The 19503-nt window shown below is 41.7% G+C and overlaps 1 protein-coding gene across 6 annotated transcripts in view; it reads left to right on the forward strand.

Annotated features, from left to right (window-relative positions):
* Positions 1 to 19503, forward strand: part of drp2 (dystrophin related protein 2) — a 213592-nt gene that overhangs the window by 12804 nt on the left and 181285 nt on the right. The window lies entirely within an intron of this gene.

Consider the following 19503-nt stretch of genomic DNA (forward strand, 5'->3'; position numbering starts at 1 on the left):
GGATGGAGCGGTCACAGCCGGTGTGCGCGGCGCAGCGGCGCCGGGTGGAAACCTTCTGGAAAACTTCTTTAGGTTTAGGCAACACAACTACAACTTCTCTAGGTTGAGGCAACAAAACTACAACTTTTTTAGGTTTAGACAACAAAACTACATCTTCTTTAGGTTTAGACAACAAAACTACAACTTCTTTAGATTTAGGCAACACAACGACAACTTCTTTAGGTTTAGGCCTTCTTGTGGGTGTAGTAGACCCCTATTGACCCACATCTATGGGGCTTATAACCACTGATAACGCCTTTTTAATAGCCTGACAACTGTCTAATCGGCTACTGTAACTGAGTTTGTTTCCCCTCGTTGCAACCTCTTTTCCAAACTGTGTTGAAGAACATAAGTGCTGCTGTACTATTTCCACTAAATCCCATTTTGTGAAGCGAACTGGTAGCTCTTGGTGTGTCAGGTCTGGTTAGGTTAAGCGTAACGTCTGCTCTGCACTGGTCACACTTCATCTTCAGCACATTGTGCTAACGCGCTCCAATTAAAGCCGACATGTTCTGATGTTCTGATCAGCGCGGCGTCGTGTCTGGCAGTGTGACCTCGGGTGTGTCCTCAACCGATGCTCGGCCACACAACGCCATCTTTTGTTTTTTCATCTTGGCTCGCTTCTTTAAAATTCATGGAGCACATTGTTGATATTATGCAGCGGATGTGTTGTTTGTGGCTCTGGCTCACACCTCCAGAGAGTGCTCCTCTCTTTTTGTTTTTTATCTCTTATATTTTACATTCAGGAAATGGGATGGGCCTATTTGGGTAAATGCTGTGAGTCACCTAGTTTCATGTCATTTTAGAGACATAATGGAGTATTTATGGCAATTTGAAATCGCCCCTTGCCATGTACAAGATGATGAACTCATTAGAAATCACTCCCGATCTTCCGCTTCTCCAGTTTAACCTTCAGGCTATGAAGGAGAAAAACTGCTAGAGACCATTTTCTGGCAGGTCTTCAAAGCAGGTATTATATCTGTCTTTGAATTAAACATTTTGTTCTCTGGTAGGTGATGTTTAATGTCATATTCTGCATGGTTAAAGGAGTAAAATGTATAAATAAGATAATCTGCATAAGTGGAACATTGTGGTGATTATATGCACACACATGCACTCGCTTTTTTTGTTTTTTTGTTGGGACGCTTGTAAGTCTACTGTGGCTTTTGTTCTCTCCTGCGTTTCAACCTGGGTGTTATTTTCACAGTTTTGGCCATTATAACATTTAAGTCATCTGCACCGTTGCACACATTGCAGAGACGGCGACTCCACTAATTACAGTTTTAGAACGGTAGCCAACAGAAGCAACACAAGCTTTAACCCTGTCATTTCAACAACAAAATTAAATTCTCCACAGTCGCAATCATCTGTGTGTGTAATTGTCTGTTTTATATGGCCTCTCTATTGTGCTGGCAAAGGTTAGTTTCCCATTCCTCACAGCACGCAGCGGCCACAGAAATCTCCAAAAGTCTAATGTAAGATGATCTACACGTTGCCCTCCTGCCTCGATTTGCTTTTTGTACTCTTGATTTTGGTTCTTTGTCTGCATTTAAGTTCAAATAAATATGTGAGACCATCAAAGTGAAATTACTTGCAAACATATTCGTAATAATATGTTGGATAATTGGCCTTTTGAAAACTGAAAAAAGTTTACGAGGATTTAGATTGTACACAATAAAATGATTGCAGATCCAATTTATTGAGTATTTTTTGTTTTTTAACTGCAAAAGCAGTGTTTGTGTGGAACTGTTTGGCGTTTGATGTCAGCGTTCTCATGAGTGTAAAGAGTCAGCACACATCACATATTATAACAGGACACGTTCAAACACCAGCTTTCTTTTTGGCCTTGTAAGTTGTAATTATGTTTTTCTCAAAACGTTTATTAAAGAGTAACTTAACACTGTTTCAAGCCTGTTGAACCTGTAACCCTACCCACCAGTGACGTCACATCGTACTGACCATAGACTGTATACATAGATGGACGACACATCTCCACTTCCTCATAATGTACAAAAGCCAAAAATGGAAAAAAATATATCCTGGATACGGGACCTGCCGTCTTGTGCTTTTGACGTCATTTTGGAGCCAGTCTGCGCGGTAGTGTTCGAGAGGCTTGAGCTGCGGTATCAACGTCCCGCCCACACACCTGCCCGAGCCAAATGCAAGCTTGTGAGCCACCTAGCTGCTACGTTAGCATCACGGTAGAAAAACACAACTAACCATAATGTAAAGTAGATAGTAGTGCCGAGCACGGCTCCAAATCTTGGAACAGTATTGGGTGCCCGGTAGTAGTAAGAACAGAAGAAACAAATCAATGGCACTCACAGATAAAGGGTCTTTCTTAGTTTATTCTGTCAGTTTTAAAACTGTCAGAATAAATACTGATATGAACACACACAACGTGCTCTGCGAGTACTACCTCAGCTGTCAATCATGACGTCTCACCTCCCTTTTTATAGCATCAAATAACTAATTAAAACCAAACTTATCATAAAAATGAACACTTCAACAAACATCAGCATGATAAGAACTACCTAAAATGACAGAAACCATCTTTGAGAAAAATGTATTTGATGTGTACTTTGACTTTTTAGTTTGGTTGGTGGTCCCATCCGCTAACATGGATGGGGCGGGATTTATGACCTATACTGCAGCCAGCCACCAGGGGGCGATGTTTCGCCTTCACTTTTGGGGAGCTGTCATGTCGTCCATCTTTATATACAGTCTATATTACTGAAATACAAGTTAGACCACTTGTATTCAGTTGGTGTTATGTTGGTCTTTAAATGTTTTGTAATCACAGCGACTAAAGAAACTGTATTTCATGAGGACGAAGGTCAGCATCGGCGTTGATACCGATCCAGTGTTTAGAAACTTGTACGAGACTCAGAAAGTAAAACCCAATTTGAATTAATATCGCTTTACCCTAATGGAAAAAATAACACATTTTCTGTACGGTTTAAGATACAGTAGGAGACATTAAAAAGTTGTGTCTATTTGCACAAGTTCCCTCAGAACAAGTCTCGTCTTACAGAAGTAAATGGTTATAGATTTTTTTTCTACTTTGTAGTCCTCTCAGTTTCATCTCCCCACGCTGTGAGGCCTTTCTGTGCTGAATATTCTCTCTTTGTTTATTTAGCATCCCATTTTAATAACAGAACTTATGTTTACTTAAAGACATTGCTGAAATAATTCATCATATTTCTAAGACAACAAAGAACAACTCAGCTGTAACTTAATGCTCTGCACGGTGGATTAGTGTGAGGTGTATTTGCCTGTCTGTCTCTAAAAGAAAACACATTATGTAATATGTATATTTTAATACAATATAAGTCATTAATTTGGTTTGAGCTGAGGTTGTTGACAGAGCTGCTTCACACAGTGGAGCCGAGTTAATGACCTCATATTGTACAGTATTTAATAGGTAATAAAGCAGTCTGCTTTATCATGATGAAATTACTTTATTACTTACACACTTGACTCTCTAACCTTGTGTTTCACCTTGAAAAGAATTACTCTTCCCCAAATCAAATTACTGCCTGATTAATTTTATGTGTTGTCCAGCTCCGGATTCCTCTCCATTTAAAAATGTCAGATAAAAGCTGCAGATAAAGTATTGCCCTGGCATTGTCTCACAAAGCCATGAACTGTGGTTTCCCTTTAAAACGAAGTAGAAAAGCACCTAATGACTGTCTACATTATTCACAGTCCAGAGGCTAGTGTGGCTCCTCCCGTTGAAGCTTAATTGAGCACCAAGGAAATGCTTCTCTTTACTGAATGATGAAATAGGAGTTTGACTTCTCCTCAGACAATAAAGCGCCGGGCGTCTCTGTCCCATTTCGAGTGGAAAGGAGAAGAATAATAAGAATTTTTGCATGCGTGTGTGTGTGCCGTATGTGTGCTGAAAGCACAAAACGGCCGGGTCGATACGCCTCTAGATCCTGAGATCCCAGATCATTTCTCAAAGCTGCGTTTTTCCCCATCTACGAGTCTAATGGCAGTCTCTTAGGCTTTATGATTTATCAAACAGAAAAGGTCACTACGGCAGGCTGCAATTAATTCTGTCTGCTTTTATTTGGTGCTGCTCTGGATGCTCGCTCCATTACTGACATATGTCATTACACGGGATGTCTTCAGGAGGGGGAGCACAGGAAGAGGTGGTATTTATATGGAATAGCACATTTCATACACTCTTCAATGTTCAAGTTGTTTCAAGCAGTGTTGGGTAGCTGTGTTGATCGTTGTGAGAGCAGCCTGACAGTGATGGATATTTTTCTCTGATTTTTTTTATTGAACAAATGATGGATAAGATGTGAATCTTCAGTTCTGAAGGACGGACAATGTTAGAAAGAACCAAAATATACGCACAAAAAAGGGATTTGGTCTTAGGGTCTTTTCACACCTGTAAGTCGGAACCAAGGTCTGTTTTTGTGATAATGTATACATTTGAACTGGATAGTTTTGGTTTCATATTGCAGTTATGGGACCGCGCTAATGAGCTTTATACATGACAAACCTACGTTCTGTCATCATCACCTACGTGAGCTAGGGCTGCACAATTAATCGAATATTAATCGCGATCACGATTTTTGCCTTCCCGCAATTAAAGGGACTCTATGTAAGAATCAGAAATTGCTTGTTAACAGCGACACCACCACAAAAATCAGCGTCCTGTTGCTTGAACTCGCGCTTGTGCTCGCGCTACATCGACATGAACGAGCATCGCTCAAAACAGTGAGGCGACACACGTCAGCTAAAACCACAATATCACTCTATATTTCAGCTGCTTGGCAGTAATGTTAGCTGACCAGACGATTGCTCTCCATGAATCAATGCTGATACTAGTGTTGGCTTTTCCTGCTTCAGCCTCCCGACCGCGGCCGGAGGGAACAGGGAAGACACTGGAGTTTTGGTCGGAGACAATAACGTTTCTCTCTGCGGAGCCCCGTCACTTCACAAGACACGGGAAACCTCTGTTGGTCTGGAGGAGCTGCAGCAGTTATTTCTGCACAAACGTCCACTGATCATTCACTAGATATTCTCAGAGCTAAACTAACTCTTCTGCAGTGTGGAGTGAGCAGCATGCACGTGAGAGTGGAGCGAAAGAGCGAGTTAGAACGAGCGCGGTGTGTGAGTGAAGGCAGAGGAGCAGAGGAGCAGAGTACAGCAGAGACTCCGGTCCTGGAGACCAAAGCTACGGTCTCGCCCGCGTCCTCCGACCGCGGCCGACACTGTTTAACAGACGGGCTTCACTAGAAAGAACTTTGCCGTTTTGGTGCTTCCATGTAGTTTGTGTTGGAGTCTGAGTCTGAACAGCGTAGCCACACGCGAGCGCGCATGAGACACCGACCCGGATTGATTTATACGTGTAAGAAGTTACAAACAGTTCCTTTAAGTAAGTAGCCGTGTAATAAGCGGGATAATGTACAGCTAGTGGGTCATTGTTGTGAAAGAATCCCCTCTGTGAGGCAGCACTTCGAGCTCAATGCTAGCGTCTGCATGCTGACAATAACAATGCTAACATGCCAATGTTCAGCAGGTACAATGAATGTGTGGACTGTTTTGCCCTCAGTTCATTTGTTTCAGTGAATTCATTTGTAGTCTTTTTGCCTTTGGTTACTTCTAGTTGTCACTTATAATACTGCACTGCAAATACCTGCCTCAGGTCTCAAACAGGAAGTAGGCTAGTTGATTTAAGGCCGCATGGTAGAGAAGCTCTCCACACAGGGGAAAGACCGTCGACTGTAATCCTCTCGTTTCAGCTTTCAGAAGGCGCCGCCTCTAAGCAGATAAGATGTTTTGTGGTCTGCATTATTTGTTAAGTGTAATAGTTTTTGAGTTTTTTTGTTGCTGCTACTTTAACTACTGTATGTATGTATTTGTTGGTTAATCAGTTTAGTTGCATCAAATATGTCTCTTGGAAGATTGTAAGCATATTTATTGTTGTTAATACACATTAGATTGTGTATTATTACTGTCAATTGATTAAAATATTTAATCAAAAGTAATCAAATGATTGTCCTTAGTTAATCGTGATTAATCTCAAATTTTAATCGCACATTTTTTATCTGTTGAAAATGTACCTTAAAGGGAGATGTGTCAAGTATTTAATACTCTTATCAACATGGGAGTGGACAAATATGCTGCTTTATGCAAACGTATGTTTATACGTATTATTGGAAAACAATTAACAACACAAAATAATGACAGATATTGTCCAGAAACCCTCACAGGTACTGCATTTAGCATAAGAAATACGCTCAAATCATAACATGGCAAACTGCAGCCCAACAGGCAACAACAGCTGTCAGTGTGTCAGTGTGCTGACTTGACTATGACTTGCCCCAAACTGCATGTGATTATCATAAAGTGGGCATGTCTATAAAGGGGAGACTCGTGGGTACCCATAGAACCCATTTACATTCACATATCTGGAGGTCAGAGGTCAAGGGACCCCTTTGAAAATGGACATGACGGTTTTTCCTCGCCAAAATTTAGTGCAAGTTTGGAGCGTTATTTATCCTCCTTTGCGACAAGCTAGCATGACATGGTTGGTACCAATGGATTCATTAGGTTTTCTAGTTTCATATACCAGTTAACCCTAGTTTTAAATGAGCCCGTTACAACCTCCGAAACATCGATTGCGTTAATGCGTTAAAGATATTAAAACGATTTAGCATCATCGCGTTAACTTTGACAGCCCTAAATAACATTGTTGTGGTACACGTTTTACTCCTTGATGCTATTGTGTTTATGCATACATGCAGTTATGTAGACGTGTACAGGACAAAATGAATAATTCATATAAGTTAAATACAGAATATGACACGAGAGTTAATCAGCCTGGGACAACGAGGGTGATAGCTTTAAGGATAGTTTTTCTCTTTAAAGAATCACTTGACTTAAATAAATCTTCATACACAAGAGTCAAGTAAATTAGCTGCCTGTTGTGGATTTCCCCCCACAGCAAAAATACAACCGCCGTGTTTTTTTCGGCTTCTTTTCATTTTAGTAGTTCTGTTTTCTGATGGCAAAGACTTTCCATCTTAGATTAGGCACCTTGCCTCAGGCAATGTTTGTTTTTGTGATGTTTGTGCTGAAGCTTGCATGATGAAAAATCTCAAGTTATTTCAATATGTTTCATAAAGCTCGGTTATAATCCTTCTTAATTAATGCCCAAATAATTTTTCTGTGCCTCGTGGCTGTGTTTTGAACATAAATAGTCTTGCTTCTGCGCTTAAAGCGTCTCATCAATCTGTCTTGTGAGCTGATATCCGCCTTACTTAGTTCCTATGGAAACTGCAGTGTTAAGAGTTCAAACTTATTGCTATGCAGACCAATGCGATAGTCGGTGAAATGTTACAAGACTGCAGAACTCTTTGCCCTGTTAGACAGTGTTTCTTCATGTTTAATCCTGCTTTTTGGCAAAGGGCAGCAGGTCACTGATCTGAAGGCAGCGAGTTTAAGCCATCACTTTTACTTTGGGCTTCTTTTGCAAAGATCCAACAGCTGTGAATAGACCTGGATTAAACCACCGTGATTCAGATGTTCGATCATTTTACTGGCTTGACCTTTCAGATCCTCTCCAATGATGTTGACCTTTCCATGTGCCAGTAGATGTTGCTGTAAGCCTTTTGTTCTTAACTTGATAAATCCTAACATACCCTCCAGAGAATCCTCGTTCGATCGCCAAATTTGCACCCAAAACCTTTTTTATGAGTTTGTCAATGAGATCATCCTGCTGCTGCTCGCTGCTGCTCGTACAGAGCTCTGCCCTTTTTTTTTTACCAGATTGAGGGAGTTTTTCTGACTGGTTCTTTGTGCACGACGCCTCACACACGGCTGTGTCAGTACCAGGGCAAAATAGTATGTGAGGAAATGCTGATGGTGCCTGGTCTTTATTTTTAGAGTCAATCTCCTGTTGGTGCTCAGTCTTAGCGAGGAGGCAGTGAGTCATGTTAAAACCAATGAATGTGAACCGCCGGAACCTCGCATCTCCCGACTGTATTGCTTGGTAGTATCAAAACCTCTCCTTATCCTCACAAGATGCAATATGTTCCTTTGATCGGTAAACATCCGGCTGGCGGGATTCTGCGGCGGCTTTGATTTATGGTGTTTTGCCATGGCGTGACTCTGGATAAGGACTAAATTATGTGGCTTCATTTGGCTTTCTGCAGCACAAATTAGTTGGAGCAAGATGTTCGCTAAACACTTGATACACCCACTCAAGTCATCAAGCAGTGACATCTTATTTCTCTTATTTGCTGCTTTCCAACCAAGTGGCTGAAGACATGCGCATAGTGCTCATGTATTTAGTACACATGAGTTTAGTCAACTAGGTGCTGAACTAGGGATGTTAATAATTAACCGTTAACTGATGAAAGAAGAAATATTAATAATTAACTAAAAAGCTGAGAAAAACTCAGAGGAGCGTCTCGTCACTTTAAGGAGAAAAGGTGGTCCACCTTAAGAGAGACTGAGCCGGCGTTACAAGATACAGGAAGTCGGTGGAGACTATTACTGGGAAAGTGGCTGCATGTCCGCGACACTACACGCAGCATCGTGGCTGCTACAGTAACTCTCCTGATGTTGAACTGGAGACTCAGTTGTCTGTTGTGCTCATACACTGCAGCTGGCACACCGCTGCATGCGAGGCACTAATCTTGTCGGTTAACGGTTAATAATCGGTTAACAAGGGTTGGTTATTGGTTAAGAATTATTTTCAAAATTAGCATCCCCATGCTGAACTTATGTACAAAGTACGAACCGTTGAATGCAGTATGCATACAGTTGGGATGTACTACTTTGTCATAACATTGTGCCTTGAACTTTGACCGTCTTGCTCATAAATCCGCTGTGCAGAGGATTGGGGGTCAGAATAGCCAGAAAATCATGCTGGCTTGTATATTGCAAAATGCGACCGGATGTATTAGGACATCCTGGTATTTTTGGCATACTGTGTTTGACACACTATGTATTGGGACATACTAAATGTTTTTCTGACATACTAAATAGTATGGTAGTATGGGTATTACACATTAAGTCTTTGAATTGCAGTTCCCATAATGCTGTGGGAGCCATAAACAGGAAGTATAATGCCATGGATTCCATGCCATGGAGTTAGCTCGGGCTACGACGTTTTTTTTTAGCATATATTTGTTTATAGTTTGACAAATTGACGCCATTAAAAAATATGCCGAATTAGCTATTAACAGATACTGTTACTGAAGAAAACATAAAAACGCTACTGCTGACCGTGCTGAGAAGCAGGTCAAATCAGGGCCAACTACAATAACTAACTTCCTGTTTTTTTTTTTATATGTTTGTTTGTACTTTGTGTTGCAAATGTTGTTTTTCCTATTCTTCATCTACAATTTCACTTCTGTGGAAGTCAATACTAACCTCGGCCGTAAAATAGTTCCTTTGTTGTAAGTGTTTATAGAGACTTTGATATCCCAGATCATATTTCACCCTTAGGCCCATGTTATGAGTTATAAAAGGAAACTATGTAATATATATTAAAAATCACTATCATTGAGTCAGTTTTAAAATGCTGCTTCTCATTTATAAGTCACTAATGGTTTAGGACAAAAATACATCTCTGATCTTCTGCTACCTGCGACTTGCCTCAGCTCTTATTACTCCACTTTTGTGCCACTGCTGCAGTGTCTGTTTTTAGATATACATTTTGTTTTCCGTCACTACATGCTATTTTATTCTGTGTTTTTTTTCCTTGGCCTTGATTTTTTAATTAACTTCATGACATTTATTCAGTTCTTTTAGTCTCCGTGTTTAATTTAAAGCACTTTAAATAACCCTGTGATGAAATGTGCTGTACAAGTACTGTTGCTTCGCCTTGTGGGAGGAACTGGAGCAGCCAGAGGAACCCAGATTAACACCGGGGAAACGCAACACAAAAAGTGTGTGTGTGTGTGTGTGGGACACTGTACATTTAATAACACAAGACACAAATTTATTCTCTGCTCCAATCGCCAACAGCTGATCTGCTCGGAGCGCATTCACCGTCACTTTCTCTCTATCGCTCAACCACACACTCACTACGCTACTCTTATACCAACGAGGTAATATGTAGATTGCACTTAAACTCCGTCTTGGCACTTTTCACATGGAAGTAGGCCTACTACGAGCATCAAAGCTTGCACGTGGCGTGACATTATACACTATATTATACAACTGTTGAATTTAAGAAAACAAAATAACCAATTATTTTGCACAAACATGTCAGCACTATGGCTGTCCCGAATACCAGTAGTAGTAACCGAAGTAGTAATAATTAATGTTGAATAAGATAAGATGATCCTTTATTAGTGCCACCGCGGGGGAAATTTGCAATATATATAATGTTTATAAAATATATAACATGAATAAGGGCTATTTTTGGATTTATACATTATTATTACATTATTACAAAACAAAAGACGAAGCATTCAAATACTTTTTTGGAGATCAATTACCATGGCAATGGTCGAAAGCTTCGAAGCATTCGGGTCACTCAAATGTGCGTAAGTGTGCTCTTGAGTGTTCTTACCTAAGATAAATAAGAAATGGTCTCGCTAGTTTCAAGTCTTCTTCAATACAGCATGATGTTCATTTAGTAAATTATGGTCCCATTTAGAGTCAAATAGACCATAAAGAGGGGATGCTTTAGGGCGTGGCGACCTTGTGATGGACAGGTCGCTACCACGGCATTGTCCGGTCTGGGCGCTGTCCACATTTTCGTCTTATAATTTTTACTTTTGTTTTAAGTTCATGAAAGTTAATTGTAACATTGTAGTCGCCTAAAAATGTCTTATTCAGCGTTGGGTTGTACTTAGCTCCACCCTCTTGTGTCACGTCTGGTTGCAAAAAATGATGAGATGTCGACGGCCAAAATGCCGAACTCGAAGCTTCAAAACGTCAGTCCACAAACCAACGGGTGACGTCACGGTGACCACGTCCACTTTTTAATCTACAGTCTATGGTTTGGTCAAACAGGACCTTCTTGCTGTGAGCTTCTTGTAGTGCTAACCGCTGCGCCCAGATACTGGTTAAGATGAAGTATTCAGGGTTTCAACTCTACATCTAATGGATTGGAAGTACTAAATGGATTCCTCAAAGAGTCATTTATTCTTAGATCTCAGCCCATATGCAAACGAGCCTGACAAAAAAAAGACATGAACTTTAGATCGCTGCATAGATTAATCACTAATGTTTAATTAGCTGAGTAGCGTGCACGGCTGCAGATAGATGGATGTATAGATGACAGTGTGAAGCAGGTGCTGAGCTAGAGACTAACAGCTAAGACATTGACCTCAATAGCACCTGACTGTTTATCATGACTGCCATTATTCTGAATGCCAGCTTTGTCCTTTCTGCGTACTCTGCGACTCTGATTGTGCCTTGCTTAGATACAGCCTTAACATCAAAACTTATCTCTGAAATTCATCCTGGCAGTCCTTATCCCTGCACTCTTTCATGCTCTTATTCAAAACACAGGAGATTTGGCCAGGCTTGTTTCACTCTTGCTCTTTAATATAGTCCTGAGAGGAAATTCAAAGACACAGGCAAGAGTCGTTTTTTTTCATCATTTTGAGTAAGGGTTAGTTTTCTGCCCGAGTGTGCATCATCTATAGAGAGAGAGAACAAGAAAGGAAGAGGAAACAAAGAAAAGACGAAGGGACAATGCTGAAATTTTGCTGCTCCGGAGATGAGTGTTTGGATTCTGCAAGTGGGACTGCATGCATCATGTCTGGTTAGATTCAAATTCAACTGTGAGCGTATGAGTGTTTTCACTGACGGAGCTCATCTGCATCATGAAGGAGCCTCGGGCTGTCCAGGTGAAGGATAAAGTCAGAATGAGGATGATAGATATTAGTTATTATTATTACACTCACCATACACACTCCCCACACACATCAACTTTTAATTACGTTTGGATCACTTCTGCACTTCAGAGAGTTTAGCAGAAAAACACAATTCCAATTTCCAGTCTATTATTTGGATATTTGGATCCATATTTCACAGTCTGGGGGATGGATGATGTTGTGGAGAGGAATGCAGGGAGCAGAGATGAATGAGTGTATATTTATATTCACCCACCAGCAGTTTGGAGAACTCTATTTTCCTGAAATGACGCGTATTCGACCATCCGAGGAGCGCTTTGGTTCACATGCTGACCAGTTTGAATGCTCACCCTGACTCAGACATTTTCAGGAGTGTGATTCGAAGAAATAGTATCCGCAATCTGAACCCCAGTGGTGAGTTGTATTGGTCATGCATACGGATGCACCGATACCACTTTTTTTCAGACCGAGTACAAGTACTTACATTGGGGTACTCACCATTACCGAGTACTTATACGAGTACTTCTCTGTGCAAAAAGACCCTCGTTAACAGCCAGCTGGAGGGTGTGAGCGACACACGGCAGGCTGGTGAGTCCCGCATACGAGGCGGTGCGCTGCGACCGGCTCTAGGTCGGCTTGGAAAGGCTCAGGGCGAAGGTGCTTCCCGGGGCCTTGGCCAAAGTGTCACCGGGGCAGACTGTCCTTAGTGCGGCCTAACCGCGTGTTGCCCCCAGGGCGGGGCTCGGCCCACGCAAAAGTCTGCATCCCACCCCGACCCGTCTTGAAACACGGACCAAGGAGTCTAACGCACGCGTGAGTCAGAGGGTGCAAGCAAAACCCCGTGGCGCAATGAAAATGAGGGCTGGCGCGCGGGGTGGACTGTCCTTAGTGCGCCCCAACCACGTCGTGCCCCCAGGGCGGGGCTCGGCCCACGTAAAAGGTGCCAGGGGGGGCTGCAGTTTGCCATGTTATGATTTGAGCATATTTTTTTATGCTAAATGCAGTACCTGTGAGGGTTTCTGGACAATATTTGTCATTGTTTTGTGTTGTTAATTGATTTCCAATAATAAATATATACATACATTTGCATAAAGCAGCATATTTGCCCACTCCCATGTCGATAAGAGTATTAAATACTTGACAAATCTCCTTTTAAGGTACATTTTGAACAGATAAAAAATGAGCGATTTACCATAATTAACTATGGACAATCATGCGATTAATTGTGATTAATCATTTTAATTGATTGACAGCCCTAATTTCGACAACTTGACAATCTTCAGTACAGGAAGAAGAAGCTAATTTAATTTGGTTTGGTGATAATCAGGTGGCATCTCTCCTATTTGTAGATGATATTGTCCTTCATCTGACCTCTAATGAGGATAATGAAGACCAGCACCACAGAGTCAGAAACCATAATTATTTCCTAGATAAAATGAGGCTTTCCAAGGCAATATTCTCCATGGAGATTAGAGATTTAGGAAGTCACTGGTGTTTTCTAATTAGGAGCGTTGAAGTGATTCATGTCCTGATATGGATGCCCTTAGCTGCCACCCTTTTTGCTGTTGTTTCATGCACACTGTCTGGGAGGAGACTGCGGGGTAGACCGAGGACATGCTGGAGGGACTACAGGTGTCCCAGCAGTGGCGGAGCCAGAAGGTGGCCTGTGGTGGCCATGAACGCCCCCAGGCTAAAGTCTGACCCCACACAGCACCATATTTCTGGGTCACTCTTTTTTCTTTTTTTTTCTTGCACAGAACCATTTCTCTACTGCCGCAGCTCCACTGGGGATGCTTTTTAGCAGCACACCCATCTGGTTGTACCGCCCCTCCACTAACCACTGTGCATTCAACCCACTCTTTCCTGGACCCCTCCTGTTGAGCACAGCACAATAAGTTATCCACAAAACTAGAAAACAAGCCTCACTGTGTCTGCTTCATTCTCTCTCTGTGATCATTAGAACTCATCCACCTACAAAAGGTGCTCAAAATATCCCATGTTTTTGTTGTGTAAATTTCCATTACACTCCCATCTGGTTCTTTTATTCGTCTTAGCTGTGTATGTGAGTGAAATGGTGTCATCAGCACGATTCACTTCACTTTCAAACATCAGCAGCGTGCGAGATTCAATATCATTCCTGTCAGTAGAAAAAGAGCAGCGTCTGAGCATTTATTATCTTCCAACATCTAAGCCAACTTCCTATATCTTGCAACTCCAGCTCCGTCTCTTAAGGTGGACCAGCTTTTCTCCTTAAAGAGACGAGCCGCTCCTCTGTGTTTTTCTCAGCTTTTTAATTAATTATTAGTATTTATTTTAACCGTTTAACCGATAGCGTTAATCGATTAAAATGCTTAATGTTGGTTAACGGTTAAACGGTTAATTATTAACATCCCTATGTGCATCCTCACATCGCTTGGCCACCTGATTCGTACGACCTATAGTCAGCCCTTTGTACAATGCAGTCAGATACTGTATGTGCAGCTTATTTTGCTGCAAAACGGCAGGAACTTCATGAAGCTGCAGGTATTGAGTTTGTTGTGTTTGTAATACAATGAGCTTCTTTGCTTCATGGTGTGAATAGTTAACCTCACAGTCATCACAGCAAGGGGTTATTATGTGAATATAGACAATAGAAATTAGTTTAGCAAGAATGTATTCATTGAAATAGAACTGAAATAGTGTTTTAATGAATAATGAATGCTCTAAAACCTTAATTGGGAAAAGGGAAAAAAAAAAATAGTTTCCTCTGGACGAGACTGATGACGCTAAAATCTGTTAGATGAAAGTGAGAACAGGAGCAGAGGAGCCCAACTAACAGCAGAGATTCAGGTACAAGCTACAAAAAGTGCTGAATGCTGCTTGTAATAATATGAATAATGAAAAATATATAAATAAATAAGATGGCACTGCTTCTCTTTCACTGCCTGCACATCCACAAGAGTGTCGGGGGCGTATTTCACAGTAGATGCACACACACACTTTAAGTCCTTTAGATATTATTCAAACTTCTATGCTTGTAAAATGTACTTTGGGTCTATTGGTCCATGCCTGGTCTTTATTATAAATAGTTCCCTGAGATCTGGTTGTGTCCTTATTTTACACATGCAGTTGTTCAGCCTCTTCTGGGGGAAAAACAACCTTGATCCATCCCTTCCTTAAAACTATAGGCCCATATCTAAGCTGCCTTTTTTTATTAACATTTTAAAGTTGTTGCCAAACAACTCACTGCTGTCTTTACTACACACAGCATTTTAGATAAATCCCAATCTGGTTTCCATCAGAAGCTTTACACCGAAACGGCTCTTCTCAGAGTCGCAAATGACATAATGATGTCTTCAGATGTGGGTGAATGGATGCTCTGTTTTGTTGCTGCTGGATCTTAGGGCAGGCTTTGATACTGTAGATCACAGCTGAAAGGTTTCAGCAGTGGGTGGGTGTCTCTGGGAGCGCCCTTGACTGGTTCTCCTCCTACCTCTAGGATAGGAGTTTTCCTGTGTCACTTTGTCCCTACATGCTCTTCCCTATGGTGTGTCTCAGGGTTCTGTTTTGGGTCCTATATTATTTGCTTTGTACATGCTTCCCTTACCTTTAAAGGTACCTCATATCACTGTTACGCTGATGATATCCAGCTGTATGTCTCTTTTGTTTCCTGATGAGACTGACTGTTTGCACAACTCTCTGACTGCCATTAAGGACTGAATGACTAACATCTTTTTACAGCTAAATGTAGATAATAGGGATGCTAATTTTAATTTTTTTTTAACTGATTATTAACCGTTAACTGACAAGATAAGTGCGTTGCATGCAGCAGTGCGCCAGCTGCAGTGTATGCGCAACCAGACAACAGAGTCCCCGGTTCACCCGTCCATGAGCGTTAGCAGCCACGGTGCTGCGTGCATTGTTGTGGACACATGCAGCCACTTTCCCAACAAGTCTGCATCACATTATTTAGTTTAGCCACCAGGTTGTCAGCCGTGTGTCTGCCCCGGCGTAACGATAGCGAGTGTCCGACAGACTGCGTGTGTGTTTGTGCTACGTTAGCAGCTGTAGCGCTGCTGGTGGCTTCCTTACCCGCCGTAGTCACACACATACGGTCTGTCAGTGCGGCGTAACGATAGCGAGTGTCCGACAGACTGCGTGTGTGTTTGTGCTACGTTAGCAGCTGTAGCACTGCTGGTGGCTTCCTGCCCGCCGTAGTCTCACACATACGGTCTGTCAGCGTGGCGCAACATTAGCGAGTGTCCGACAGACCGTGTGTGTCTGGCGGTGGTGAGTGTGGGGTTGAGGATGACGCTATAGCTGTGAACGTAGCTGTAGCAGGGTGTGTACAGTTAATTTGTCGTTGAATAAATGAAGACCCAAGCCGACTTCCTGTATCTGCAAAAAACAGTAGAAGTGACACAAAAATGGACTGATAGAAATTTTGCTTTGCTTTCCATCAACCAGTCCAACAGTAAATCTCACCAAAGTAATCTTACATTTTTAGAATGTTATTTCTCAGAATTTGTGATGGATTATTTTATTTTAGAATCAGTGGTGACCTTCCTCTTGTTACATGTGATCGAAGACACTTTTCAGGCACATAAACACTCAATTGCCTGCATTCACACCTCTGTCTGACAGCCACAAATGGCGAGGGGCAGCTTTACTGCCATCACAGAGTCTTATAAAATGCTGTGAAGGTCATCTTCTATTCTGTTGTGTGTTTATGAATCATATAATCATAACCTGCGTGGCTTTTAACTTTTTCTTTTTTCTTTTTTTTTTTATCATATCCAGCATTCGAACTGTAAACCTTGGCTTGGAAAGGTGCATTTTATTAGAAATATATTGAGGACAAAAGATTTGAGTGCACAAGTCTGAGTGAATGTAATGTCAGGGTCATGTCTTTTTCAAAGGTAAAGTCTGCACAAGGAAAAAAGTCCGCTTTAATATATATTGCTCGTCTGTAAGGAGCTATTGGCTATTTAGGTCAACATATAATTTACCAATTTGATGCCTGTATGCAGGGTTGGAAATTAGCACCAGCCAAGTGCTGGTAAAATATGCAAGTGGCTGCTAGATTTGCTTCACTCACCCTGTATGCGTTTATCATTTAGCCTACAATTTTAATTATTGTGGCCGTGTGGATGTGAACTGATACAAGCTCAGCCAAATTCTGGCAATCCAACTGATCCTGTTAGCTTTGCCTAGTTTATTCATACCGGTATGTCGAATTTGCACCACGCCTTTTCTGAAAATGATACCACAGCCCATAATAGTTGTTTTATTATTATCATTCGTTTTTGTTTGAACCGTTAGTGTTTTGAATCCCACATGGAGTTGGATCAGATCACAGTAAACCCAACCATCCCATATCAGGCATTTTTGATTTCTGAGGGCAGCATTCAGCTCAGAATGAAAACGAGCCTCTTTACTAAATGTTTTTCTTGTAATGGGTCAAAGAATTGTCCTTGTTAAACCCAACATCTGGTTCAGAAAACCAAACTAAAAGTAGAAGTTAACACAGAGCTAACGGCCACTATGATATATAGCTTAGGGAAGCACCGATACCACTTTTTTTTCAGACTGAGTACAAGTACAAGTACTTACATTTGGGTACTCGCCGATACCGAGTACCGATACGAGTACTTCTCTGTGCCAAAAGACCCTCGTTAACAGCCAGCTGGAGGGCACGTACGTGCGAGTACGAGTACATGAGCACAGTATCGGACCCGATACCCGATACCCGATACTGGTATTGGTATCGGTGCATCCCTAATCCCTAACCAAATACTGCTCCCTGTCTTTATCTGCTGGTCAGAAAAATAAACGCCGCTGTCCCAGCTTTTATTTTGAAAGTAGAGGCAAGGGTCCAGCAGGATGACCCTTCACTTCCAGGTCAAATTGAACAGGTGATGCTCTGCTCCCTTTCACTTTGCTCTCATGGGATTCAGACCGCCAAAAGTGATCACTACTGGCTGGGGCGGCTGTGGCTCAGAGGGTAGAGCAGGTTGTCCACCAATTGAAAGGTCAGTGGTTCGATCCCCAGCTGCTCCGGGTCACATGTCGATGTGTCCTTGAGCAAGACACTTAACCCCAAATTGCCCCCGAAGGCATAGCCATCGGTGTGTGAATGAGTATTTAAATTAGATCCTGATGGGAAAAGTTGGCACCTCTAGCAGCCTCTGTCATCAGTGTATGGATGTGTGTGTGAATACATGATACATGAATACTGACATGTAGTGTAGAGCGCTTTGAGTTGGTCGAAAGACTAGAAAAGCGCTATATAAATGCAAGTCCATTTACCATTTAGCGTGAGAATCGACAAACAACTCTTCTTACTGCTCAAATCATCTGTTACGCTCACGATCGTGTCCTCCATCGCTCACAAATCTAATTCTGCTCTAAGGGTTGTTTTTTTTGTGCTCTCTCAAATCTTTTGCAGACAATATACCTCCATACTATTTTATGATGTTGTACCTTTCATTGCAGATATGTCAAGTGAAGACAAAGCAGAAAATGAACTCGAGGTTTTTTTGTGTTTGTGTTCAGCGCCAGGCAAAGTGATGCATTACACGTTTTTTCATCCCGGTACAGAAGGAGGTGTAGCGGGGTTGAGAATGGATCCAAAGGGCACCACATGGGCAGCAGATGAAATGAAACTGCCAGAGGGAATGGTGTTATTTTAGGTATTTGTATTCCCTGTGAATACAGTAGCAGACAGAATTGACAAATTCTGGTAGAGTCATGAAAGATTGAGTTGTGGGCTGCAGAGTCTGAGATCTCAACACACACACACACACACACACACACAAACCTCAGTTTTAACTTGTTGACTTTTCTTACTTCTGGTTGAAATAGAGCTATCGTTTGTTCCTTTAGTTGTTTTATTCACTGTTTCGAGAAGAGGCCTTTGTTAGGGTGGATATAATTGAATGAGCATAGTAATTTTTTTTATAGAGCTGATTACTGATTCTCCAAGGATGTTGGTGAATAATGCTCCTTTCCCACTGGACTAAAAACCCACTAACACCCACTAAAATCTGGCTTTTGTATTTAGTGGGAAAGGTTACAAACGGCGTTCATTCCCAGAACAAAAGACTCTGCAGTAGTCACGGGTATTTATCGGCTCCAGCTCCGACACAAGCTCCGACACGAGGAAGAATAGACTCAAAGAAGCAAATATTGATTCTGACATTAAAAGATAGATTTCAGAATCGTAAAAACCCCCCCCAAAAAACGCGATACTTAGGAGAGCTGTTAAGATGGACAAGCTTTTCTCCTTAAAGTGACGAGCCGCTCCTCTGAGCCGCTCAGAAAGGAGTGTATCGGCTATTTTTAGCGGGTTTCCTGTGTTTAAAAACCTGCATACACGCACCAATACTGGTGGAAAAAGGTACTGGTAGTACTGGTGGAAAAGGGGTATTACATGCATTTTTACTACCCTTCTCATGGGCTTTCTTTCTAATCACATATATCTCGCTGACAACTACTTCATCATTAAGGTGCGGCGCTTCCAATCATCCTAAACATAGATGCAAATGTGTTTCCACGGTAACAGCAGAGCCTAAAACATTTTTTTTTAATCCTCAGATCGTATCAACTTAATTTCAAACCACACTTTTTCCTTCTTTTTTTC

The sequence above is a fragment of the Sebastes fasciatus genome, chromosome 10 (genome assembly GCF_043250625.1).
Source record: "Sebastes fasciatus isolate fSebFas1 chromosome 10, fSebFas1.pri, whole genome shotgun sequence".
Lineage (NCBI taxonomy): Eukaryota > Metazoa > Chordata > Actinopteri > Perciformes > Sebastidae > Sebastes > Sebastes fasciatus.